A 12,342-nucleotide genomic window follows, 5' to 3' on the forward strand; every position below is an offset into this window, starting at 1 on the left:
GGGTTTTTATTCGCCAAAACGACACGGCGGGACTCAGACCACTCCTCCCTCCCGCCGTCCCTTCCCACCTTCGCCGCCTCCCCCCACTCCCCGCGGAACGCCTTCTCCTTGGCGAAGGAGCCCGAAGGCTTAGGAGAGAAGCCTAGCGGGGGGGAGGGGAAGCTCGAGCTCCTCAGGGACGAGCTCGGCTGTTTCCGTGCGCGGCCGCTCGCACGGCAGGGCGGCGATGGCTGGCTCCCAGGCTGCGGCTCCTCAGTCGGCGGCGGCTGCTGCTGCCTGTGGCCCGGGCGGCTGGGAGAAGCGGAGTGTTGGTGAGTGACGCGGCGGAGGGTAGTTTGACGCGGTGTGGTACGTGGGGGAGAGAATTAAAACTCCAGCGAGATCCGGGCCGCGAACGAAAGCAGTGACGGAGGAGCTTGTACCACCGGTAAGAGGAGCAGGAGGAGGAGGCAGGAGCCGGAGAGAGCCGGGGGGACGGAGGGGGGACGGGGAGGCGCGGACACCGCGCTCGGGGCCTTCCCCTCGCAGGAGGGGCCGCGGTAAAGATGGAGCCTCCGCCCGAGCCCCACAACATCGCCGCCGCTCGCAGCGAACAAAGAATAATGGCGGCGGACTGGAGCCAGCGGCGGGGGGGGGCAGAGACTCTGAATGCAGCCAGCGGCGGCGATCAGGGGGGGGGCGGAGGGGGGAGGGCGGGGGGGGAGAGACGGAGGGGGGTGGTGGGAGGGAGGAAGGAAGAGGCGAGAGGGCGCACGCGTTAAAGACGCCGCAGGGCGGGCGGGAGCGGAGAGGGAGAGGGAGCCGGAGCCGCCGGGGGAGGCCGCCGCCGCCCGCCCGGCCGCCGCTGCCCCCCGCGCCGCCCGGCCGCTCGCCCGGCCCCCGCCGCCCGCCTCGCCCCCGGCCCGGCCCGATCTGGCCCGGCCGTCCGCCGGGGCAGCGCCGCCGGGGTGCCCGCGGGGGGTGGAGGAGGAAGAAGGCGACAGTTGAGGGCAGAGGAGGTGAAGGTGCCTGCCTTCCCGGTAGCCTCGGTGTCTGCCATGCCCGCTTCGCGAGGGGAAGCGCTGCAACGTCTGACCTACTCTTCTCTCCACTCTCTTTGTGCAATAAAGTTCGAAACCAAAGGTTTCCTCTCGTTCTGTATTTTATTCATGCCCTTTTCCCCCGCTCCCACCCCATTGGGGACATACTGTTTTCTGTTCTTTTTCTGCTTAGTTGAGATGGTGAGAGCCGTGCTTTTTAATATAATTTTTGACTCTTTTCCCTCGCTCTTTTTTTTTTTTTAAGGCAGTAGTCATGGAAATGCATTCTTTCGGGGAGGAAGGGGGGGGCTAAGAAAAACATATTTGTAAAACTTTTTAAAAAACTGTTGGGATCCTGTAAAAGGGAAGCTGGTGTTTGAAAACAGTTTCGGTTTTAACCCTTTTCAAAAAGGTAATAATCACTTGAGATCTATCATTCTGAAGCACTTCGTTGAAACGAATATTAGGCGATGCACTTTTGTTTTACATCTATTTTTTATATTTTGGGGGCCAACAATGCCAACCGAGTTTTGGTCCTCCGGATCTCCCACCCCCAACCAAGCTTCCCACATGTCTCTATCTAAACTTAAGTAAGAGATTAATACTAAATCTAAAAATAAGTATTTAGAAGTGTCCAGTGTTTGCTTCCCATGCAGTAAGTAACCCTTGCAGGAGACGGACAATAGTTGAAGCCACAAGGCTTGTTTTTTCTTTGCCTGTTGGTAAAAGGAACCGCAGAAAAGTCGTTGACACGTTAAAGATTAAAAGACAGTTTTTAAGGGACCTGGAATATGACCTATTTAAGTTTGTCATACCTTCCTAAGAAGTTGGAATTTCATCCTAGACTTCGTTTGCATCAGTTCTGCCTTTAAAGGTTTGGTTTAAAAGATAACTTCGGTTGCCAGCTATTGAAATCTTTTTGCACTCACGGCTCATTTCCTGATTTAAAAGTAAAGCCAAAACGGTTATTTTAGGTGATACAAAAAATGAACACGTTATTTGTTTTGAAAAGACTTACTGTCATAGTGTGATAGCATTGTGATGGATACTACAAGGTTTCTTGTTCAGAATAAATACTGATTGGTAATAGAAGCACTGTCTTTTGATTTTTTTTCTGTATCCAAGTCACTTTTCCAAAACCTACTTTATCCTAGTGCAAGTCTTAAAAAAAAAAAAACAAACAAACAAACAAAAAAAAACCTTAGAAATTTATCATTGCTGGGAAACTTTATTAAGATGCAGTAAAGAGTTTACATAAGGATTGGGAAGATGATCTTGCTTCCAAACACTGAAGAAATTATAGTATTGATGATGCGATAGTTTGCTGTGTGTCCTGAAGATTTTCTGCAAGCCAGCATCAGTTGAGTAGACTATTTGTCCCTTACAGAGAATGTGTGACAATGACTCTTTGTGAATTAAAAAAAAAAAAAAAAAGTGTCCGATGGATTTTTTTCCTCTCGTCTCCAGAAGCTCTTTTACGTTTTGTTTTATTTATAGTTGATAATCTGCAATTCTTAGCAATTCCAAGTGGAACTTTTCAAACTTTTATATTCATTAATATTTGAATGTTCACTTGGAGCATGGCCATAAGTTATACTTAACGTCACTTCCCAGGTCAGTAGAAATTACAGTTAAATATGCTTGCACCTTTTTTTTTTTATTGGACACATGTATTCCAGAAAGCAAAATGAATCTTTGACTGAGACAGACTGAAACATGTTAAAAGGACACTTAAAAACCGATGTTACCCCTTTTTGAATGACTTTTTTTTTTTCTCACCTGAGAGCCTAAGGAAACTTAGAAACCCCAATCCATAAAATGGTATCTTCTTTTCCTGCTTTTTGACATTCATTTTCTTGATTGTATCTAATTAACAGCATTTTTCATTTTGTAGAGAAGTAGCTTTATGTTTAGCTCTCATCCTAAGACATTGGGTTTTGTTTTTTGGATGTCATATGGTCATAGTAAAGCCAAGTATGTATTCCCTACTCACTCATTTAAAAATCTTTTCCTGTTTTTCCACAGTACAGAAAATTGTATCTTAATGCTTACAATGTATCGCTGAAATTTATAATTTCACTTACTCCATAAAGTAACTTGTAGAGACGGGTTATAAAGACTTGTTCACAGCAGCCTGTGGCAGAGTCTTACGAACGTGTATTCCTGGATGTACAGTGTCACTTTCTGATGGCTGCGGAGCTCAATCTGAATTTAAGAACAGCGAATGGAAAAAAATGCAAGGATTTCTTTTTTCTTAGTCCTGTGTGAACTCATCTCTGCTACAGAATCACCTTGAGGCAATAGTTCGTGGTTAATTCAAATATTTGGTTAGCATTTACTGTGACAATGTAGTTAGTGGAAAAGAGCACGGGGTTTGGACTCACGGCCTGGGTTTCATTCCTGCTGTTGCCACCGCTGTCATGTGCCCACCCTTAGGAAATTTTGTGACCTACGGAAGTGCCTTAATCTTTCTCACCTTAGTTTCCTTACCTGTTTAAATAGAATACTGCCCAATTTATAGGGCTGTGAGATAATTATAACGTACCTCCTTAGGACTCAATTAATGATTAGCTATTCATTTTTAAGCTTTATTTTAAATTCTAGCTATGGACCTTCAGATTTCTCCATTCCTCAGTTTCCTTCGTCATAAATATACTCTACCTACCTCATAGAAATGGAGATATTATATAAGTTAATACATATTAAATGTCAGGCACTTCACAAGCGCTCATCAAATATTGCCTAAATATTAAAATTATTCAGTAGTAGTAGTAGTAGTACATTTAGTCCACTGGGCCGAAAGCTACAGAGACTCCAGAGATGGATTACACTGTTTTATCTCTATCCTCAGGAAACTTTGGGGGACATGACGACTAATAAGGCAGAATGTATGTATTTATATTTTCAATTTAATTTTTTTAGTAATTCATTCAGATAGTCCATGATTCACCATAAAATGTAATACAGCAGGTGGTCATGTGATACACCCTCACCTCATTCCCATTGCTCAAGTGTTACCAATTTGTCCTTGTAGATAATTCTATCCATGTAAAGGCAAATATTGTATGTACTCCCCGCCCTGTGTTGCACATTGTTTTTCTTTTTACAAATGGTATTATATACTAAATACACTATCCTGTATCTTGCTTTCTTTCACCTAATACAGCTGAGTAATTGTTTTATTTCAGTATGTTAAGGGCTTCATATTTTTTTTTTTTTTTTTTAATGAGACAGTTCATCGTATGGATGTGCCTGTGTTTAACTGGTTAGTGAGCTGGTTTTATTTTTGGGTCTTGTATGACCTTTTAAACTAAGGGAATCTGTCATTATGCCTTTATTTTTTTAAATGAAAGACATTTCTTTTGAATAAGAAATACCAGTTTCTGACAGGAAGTGGTTATTTGAACTGTCTTACTACCTTTTTAGCTCCAGTTTTTAAAAGTTTTAGTGAAGTGATCCAGATGTGCATGAAAAGGCAAGTAAGTTGGGTAAGAGTTAACTCACAAAGTGAGTTTAGTCTGAATGTAACTCTTTTGTTGAGATTCTTACACCCTGAACAGACTACTTCTATTATTGCACCAAAAAAAGTGTCTATAGTTTTTTCTCTAAATGAGAAAGAACACCTCAAGTACTTTTTTTTTTCCGCTTAAGCAGACTGTTCTCATGCGATATTACTACCTCCTAATGCTGATTGGAGTACGAGCTTTGTCCCTGTGGCATTTTGTTTTCACATTAACTTTTTCTTTGATGATTTTCTAGTATTTCTTAGTGTAATTATCAGTGAGTTTTATATTTTATACCTAATTAAGTAGCAATAAATATAGCTAATATATAAATAGAATGCTTGTCTATATGCTTGTTTACTTAGACTACACTGCTTACATGATGTGTGTGTGTGTGTGTGTGTGTGTGTGTGTGTAAGTGTAAGTCCTTGGTCATCCAGTTGGACCAAGTAATACTCATTTCAGCTAGAAACAAACAGGTTTCAGTACCTCTCTTTTTTTTTTTTTTTTTTTTGGCTCTTCTAGGTAGCATTTAACTATTTGGTACGTTTTACATGCTGTTAGTGTATTTATCTTTAAAATACACATGCTGTAAGTATTTTAAGTTGATTAAACTTAGAAAGAAAATGATAACTAATAATCCTGCAGCAGGGACACACTTAAGGCCTTTATCTTTCAAAAAACAAGTCATTAAATGAAGCTGTTGTGGTGTATCTCATTTTTGTATGCTCACATTGCCAGTTACTTGAGCTGAAGTTCTTAGTGTAAGAATATTGTCCTACTATTATTTTGAGGATTTACTAGTATTTCATGTTAAATACTAATATTTTCTGTTTTTACCTGCTCAGTTAGTAAAAGCACTAATCTTTACAGGTTTGGGGAGTTGGAGGTAGATTAGTGAAATCTGCAAAGGCAGAAAATTTTCCTTCTGGAACACATCTGTGGGCGACAGGGAATTAAATGATTTCTCACAGTATGCTGAAATCAGTAAATTGCCTTTTGTGGTAGAAGTAAAGATCATGAACTAAATGGACAAACTGATAATGTGAAAATGACTGTTTTCCGCTGCCAGTTTTACGTGCTAACTCAGTCATGGTTTAAGAGGTGAACCCTGGTCAACTTTCTGAATGCGTAAGAAGAAAAGATGGTTTCAATCTTATTCTATACCATAATATCTGTAAATGTAGGTTTTGAGACGTGTTTGTAACTTGGATAAAGAGTAGCCATTGGATTTTCTTCACATTCAGAATGCTTCTCCCCCTTAACGTATACATACTCCTCTTTGTTTTGTTTTGCATTCTTAGCTCTGCCAGATGTGGCCTCAAAGATAAGTTATGTTATATTTTACCTAGAGTTTTACTCACCTGTTTTCTAGTTTATCAGAAAGAAGAGGGGGAAAAAGGTTAGTCATTCATATTCTGGTATGTATTCCTATAGATAAGTAGAAGACAGTATTTTACATCTCCAGTGAAAAAATTACCTTCAATATTATTTAATCAGTTCTTGGGGCTAGCTCATGAATTTCAATTTAAAAAAAGTAGTACTTCTTGATAAACTTTTAAATGTCTGAGTTGCTTTTTCTTATGCTGGGGTAAAAGTAAAAAAGGAGTTTACCACGAATGTGATGGGCTGTCTGAACAAAGATGAAAAGCATTTATCAGTTTTCTTTCTGCTGTTGGATTAATCTAGGATCTCTGAATAATCTAACAAAGAGCAAGATTGGGGAGTAAAATCTGAGGGATCATTGGTGAGTTTCCTGCCTCAAGGAGAGAAGTAAAGACTGACCTTTTGTTGTAGAAGAGAGAATTCAGTAGGAAGTTAAAATTGATAATGATGTTGGTGTAGGAGTAGAGGGTAGGTCTGAAAGTTGACTTACACCAATGGTAATAGGAAATTTCTTTCCGAAAGGTTAGTGAATCTTCTCTGAAACTGAGATTGCTTTCTTAACTTTAAGAGTATATCTAATGAGCTGGTTATCTGTGTGAGTTTCTGGTTATGATTTTATGACCATATAAATGTAACTAAAAATGTTTAATTCAGCCAAAGCTGAATAACCATTATTCTGAGGGTCATTATCCCTATTTGTGTAGATGGTTGGCAATAGGAGACTCAGAAATATCACTGAAGTGAAAATTATTGCTTGTTGCGAACTATTTGTATTCTTAAAGGGGTATCATTTCTTTAAAAGTTATCAGTAGCAGCTTTGTTTGCTGTGACGAATAATAATGATGCTTTGGTTTTACTTACTGTCGTTTATCAGCCTAGTCATTTATTCAGTGAACATTTATTGACCATTGACTTTAAAGTGAGTGAAATAATCATAAGAAGATTTATTCAGTTAAGTATTTTTGTAGATGTTAAATGAAGCGTCATGCTAGTTGCTGTAAACAGTAAAGCTGGAGAACCTTCAGGAACCTACAGTATAGTAGAGATGACAAAAATCATGTAAGAAAGAAGGATTTATACATGACGGAATATCAGTTTTTCACTACTGTCTTGAAGGGCTATACAGTTTAGAAGAGAAAGAGTTTGGTGAGGAAAAGTTTTATGAGAAAGACAGAATTTAAACTGAATACTGAAGAACTTGGATAGGTAGCATTGAAAGGCAATGTGTTCTAGGCAGTGGTAAGGACAACCAAAATGAAGACATGGAAGTAGAATGAGGTATAAATCAAGAAATAACAACTTTGAATGAAACATTTTCATTTGAAGCACTATATTTGAGAATTATTTCTTATGAAGAATTTATTATGATGCTCGTATGAGTATAGTGTATTACTCATAATACTCCACCATATTGGGGGAATTCACGCTTAACAAACTTTTACCATTAAGGGAGGGAGTAACTCCTTCATTTTTTGCAGATGACTAAACTGAGCTCTGGAGAACTTAAATGATTTATTTGCTGGAAGAGCCTCTTCTCTGAGCAAGAAATAACAGTAAAGCATAGGCTTCATCACTTTTTTGTAGCATTGTCTTTTTGTGATGAAAGTTTTCACGTTTCTAGCTTTATTAATGGTCTAGAATTTTTGTTTCTAAAAGTACTATATAGTAGTTGCATAAATAGGTATATAAAAGTTCACTTGGAGGAAATATTCTAGCCAAGGTATTAAAAAAATACTGTTATCTTACTAATTAGATCTACATCAGGAGAAAGACATGATTTGTTTTTTTCCATAATTTGTTGTATTTCTGTCATTTCAAACTGGAAGTTTATGGTTTTAAATCATTGTTCTTAAATATTTTTTGGAGGGAATTTATAGGCAAACTGGTCATAATGATTAGTTTATAATTGCCTAGCCCTTTTGTATATAACACATATTTTATCTGTTATTAGCTTGTAACCTCTTTGAGAGAAAGTTTCTTGTCTGTTTTAAACTGTAGTCCCCATAGTTTTTGATGGAACACTTCTTATATAATAGGCACAGAAAACGTATTTGTTTAATGAATGATTCCCTCTTGGGATGGTCACAGCTTTGAAATGCAGGATTAAAAACAGTTCCTGTAGAGTTGCACAGATTAAAGGAAGCAGACATACATGCTTTAGATAATTAAAACTTACTGAAGTTAAAGATTTATTTTTTTAAAGCAAAGGAAATTATGCTCATTTTCCCATAGCTTAAGAAGTTTTTCCACTTTGAGTTTTCATTAACCTCTGATGCCTTACTAATACTTTTTGCCTCTGAGACTTGAGAAATGGCATAAGATTGTATAAATCAAAACGACCTTGCCAGAAATCACTACCAGGTCAGTAAAAAATAAATAAGTAAAATAAAATAAGTAAGCTTTATAAAAGGGGCTCCTGGGTGGCTCAGTCGGTTGAGCGTCTGACTCTTGGCTTTGGCTTAGGTCATGATCTTGCGGTTCATGAGTTCAAGCCCCTCGAGCCCTGCTTGGGATATTCTCTCTCTCTCTCTCTCTCTCCTCTCTCTCCTCTCTCTCTCTCTCTCCTCTCTCTCTCTCTCCTCCCCTCCCTCCCTCCCTCCCTCCCTCCCTCCCCCTCCCTCCCTCTTTCTCTCGCTCCCTCCCTCCCTCCCTCTTTCTCCCTCTCTCTTGTTCCCTCACTCATGCTGTGTCTCTCAAAATAAATAAATAAACTTAAAATAATACATCTACCTGAAAGATTGGACTTCATGTTGATTCTTTTAGGAGTAAAAATAAAGATACATAAAATTGAAGTGAATCTTTAAGTAAAACTTTGCTGTTGTCTGTTTGTAATTTATCAGCTTTGTAGCTTAACCATGGCTAATGTTTATTTTTATTTTTTTAAGTTTTTGAGAGAGAGAGCATGAGCACGTGAGCCGGCGGGGGTGGACAGAGGATCCGAAGCAGGCTCTGTGCTGACAGCAGAGAGCCCGATGTGGGGCTCGAAATCACAAAGCCGCAATCGGCCACCCAAATGACTGAGCCACCCAGGCGCCCAACCATGGCTAATTTTTCAGTGTAGTCCAGTGTGTCCTTGGTCCCTTAGGTGCCAGGCTTTTTCTAGTGAGCAAAACATAATAAAAATGCTTAGCACGTGGCTTAATTGTTCGTGCAGTTCCATTGCCAAATATACAAAGAATTCTTCACATTTTCTAATATTGGAGGCTGTGTGGTATAGCCCTGCACAGTCTTGCAGATTCCTTGCAAATCTCTCAACATGTCTAGTTCTCCATCTGTGAAGTCAGAACTAAAAGCAGGATTCCTGTCTTATGACTTCTCCTGTAACATGTGCCGTCTCACTTCAGGAAAAGTGAATTTTCACTCTTCCATGTCTAATTTGTAAATAATTCACCAAGAATAGCATTTCAAAATTTAGTTCAAAACAGAGCTGTCAAAATAATAAATGTTTAACTTTATAAACACACTTGGATATTCATTTTCCATTTGAATGTAGTGATTTTCACATAGTCTCTCAGGTTTTATTGAGTAAATGAAGTAGTAGGCTTTAAATATTTAACTTCAGAGCGTAACTTTTGTGGGTCCTTACAGTTTTAGCATTGAGCTAGTTTATGAATCAACTTAAAATGTTAAGAGTTTCACTCTTTAGTCAACACAGAAATTGCTTTTCTAAAAGTAACTGCATGTAGGAGGTGTGTAATCCTTTTATCCTTAAGTCCTTTAAAAAAAATTCAGCTCCAAAAAATCCATTTAGTGGAACTTCATATGTAGAAGTTTATATAGGCTCACTTCTTTGAAATGCTTAGGTGTAAAAAGCTGTAAACATAGTATTGCATGGGAAAGGAGAATGGGAAGTAATGGGATAAAATGTTATCTAAAATAATGCACAGTCATGGTTGCTTCCTTGCTAAGCAACACTGTTTGTCTCTTGGTGACCAGATACATGAAGGCTCGTTTGAGAGCCGTAAGTAGTCTTACTTGAAGGCAAGCGAGGCAAATACATTTTGCCAATACTTAAAAAATAATGACTTTGGTTTGAGAAAACACTAAAGCTTTTCTGTTGAAAGGTACTATAGAATTAGTCCTAGGAAGGCTGTCATCGTGCAGTGAATTTCTATAAATCATGTAACATTTTTCTAATTCACCGTGGTAAGTACTTTGAGAACAGTGTCTTTCTTGTAGCACATGCTACACATTTAAAAATGACTTTAAAAATAGCATCCAAATACCGTGGTAATTATAAAACTGCAATAAATAATAAAATATAAATATTTAACTTAAAGCAGTTTCTCTGAGTTGAGTCCAATAAACAAATAAGGAGTTAATTTTATTAAATAAAATTGGAAAGATTTCCCTTTGCGGTATGCTGCCTTAGTTTTTTGGTAGTGGTGGTTGGGTTATACTGATATTTACTACTGATAAAAAGAATTTATAAAAATATATAAGCAACCTTTAGGCTTTTATTTTTGTATTAAAAATGTTTAAAATTCATTGAGTTCAAATCACACAGAATTAACTTCATGTACAACTTCTTGCCTTCCTCTAATATCTGGACTAGAGGCAGATTTATTCTCCCAATTAAGGAAGAAAGACCTTGGTAGGAGCACAGAGTAAACTGTTTCTGAAAACTGTTAGAATTTACTTAACTTGATAAAGACACCAATTTATTTTAGTTTGTCACATTTCCCATTCATACTCTTTTTCAAAAAATGTATAATTTCATTTTGTTAGGGTGTGATTATTCTAATAAAATTTTACAGTTGAAGTTGATACCTGTTGGAGGGGGGTATATGTGTAGGTACGTATATACATACCTACATGCATTATGTATACACATACAGCATTTGAATATGCTGTTTTCCTCTCTGGTTTTAGTGAAGATATGCTATTTTTAATACCAAACAACCATTTACTACTAGCATCAGAAACCTGAAGCATTGCTAAATTTCCAGTATTGATTGCATACATCTCCATTCCACTAGATTGAGCATATTAAAGAGTGACATGACAAGTACTTCAAAGTTAACAATCCCCAAAAAATGTACGGGGAAAAAAAATAGAAGAAAAAACGGCAGTACAGCATAGTTATTGACTGTTGGAAAGCCGAAGTCTTGTGTAGCACCTGAACATTTCATTACTTTCTTTAGTAAATTAATCATAACACTTTAGAGAATTAATCAAGACATGCTGGAGTTGTTAAGAATGTGTTAGAATACTTTTAAATAGTCATAATATCCTAAAAACGAAATAAGAGCTACAAAACATGTAGAGAGTATTCGGTATCGTCCATAGATGTTTCTACTTATACTTCTGCAAAATATTTCTAGTAATATATTTGACTATGACAACAAAATAATCATACAGTTTTTTGGGTTGTTTTTTTTTTTTGTTAACGTTCATTTACTATTGAGAGAGAGACAGAGCATGAGCTTGGGAGGGGCAGAGAGAGAAGGAGACACAGAATCTGAAGCGGGCTCCAGGCTCCAAGCTGTTAGCACAGAGCCCAAAGCGGGGCTGGAACTCACAAACCACAAGATCATGACCTGAGCTGAAGTGGGACGCTCAACCTACTGAACCACCCAGGCGCCCCAAAATAATCATATAGTTTTAAAATCATGTGCCCAAATGTACCTTTTACACATCAAGGAGGTTACCCTGGAGACTTTAGGGTTGTGCTTTCCTTAAATCCCTGGGCTTTGAGTTTAGGAGGCATCAGCCACTTGTTAGGGTAAGGGTGAGGTTTTTTTCTCATTTATAATTAAGGTCATTTGCATTTAAAAAAAAATCACAGCATGTAATCTTATGTTCCATTGGTTATGGCCGCGTTATTCATAAATCAAAATCCTGGATTAAATTGGTCATAGACTTAAGGAATTAAAAAGTAAACTAGATTGTGGAGGAGATGGGTTTATTTTTTATAAAGTTGAACCTGAATAGAATGTTTAGGATTGTAAGGACTGGGGCACTTCTTGAAGGTCAAAATATTTTGGGAAGCAGAACAAGGTAAAATCTGCAGCATTCATTCCTTTTGTAATGACTTTTCAGCAAAAGTGACAATATGAACTTGCTTTCTTGTTTGCTGAGCTTTGCTTAAATTGACAGAGGCACATAGATATGAACATAGTGCTGCCAGAAATCTGTCCCTGATTCAGTATAGTTCTGTAGAGGTGCTAAGTACGTGAATTAATTTATTTATTTTCATTAAAACTCATTTATTACCAAATTTCAGTTTCAGGTAATTCCCATAATATTGATTCCTATGACAGTTATTTAGAAGATAATTCCTGACAAGTTCAGACAATTTGATTTAAAAAATTACCACTAATGTATACATGATATACTGGGTCTAGCTAATCTGAGTGAATTAAATGCTGCTTTATTAATGACGTTTTCACTGGTCAGCTTTTAGAATCTTGGAAATCCCTGCAACATCCTTC

At 38.2% G+C, this 12,342-nt stretch overlaps 1 protein-coding gene across 5 annotated transcripts in view; it reads left to right on the forward strand.

Annotated features, from left to right (window-relative positions):
* The first annotated feature begins 254 nt into the window (after positions 1 to 254).
* CREB1 (cAMP responsive element binding protein 1) overlaps positions 255 to 12,342 on the forward strand; it is a 60,973-nt gene continuing 48,885 nt past the window's right edge. For 3 of the 5 annotated variants that reach the window (XR_003971121.1, XR_003971122.1, XM_030326975.1), the window contains exon 1: positions 341 to 427. The gene's annotated coding sequence lies outside the window, so the exon portion shown is untranslated. Of the gene's footprint in view, positions 428 to 12,342 lie in introns of all 5 variants that reach the window. The other 2 variants (XM_030326977.2, XM_030326976.1) reach the window with 2 other exon arrangements.

Source organism: Lynx canadensis, chromosome C1, assembly GCF_007474595.2.
Source record: "Lynx canadensis isolate LIC74 chromosome C1, mLynCan4.pri.v2, whole genome shotgun sequence".
Lineage (NCBI taxonomy): Eukaryota > Metazoa > Chordata > Mammalia > Carnivora > Felidae > Lynx > Lynx canadensis.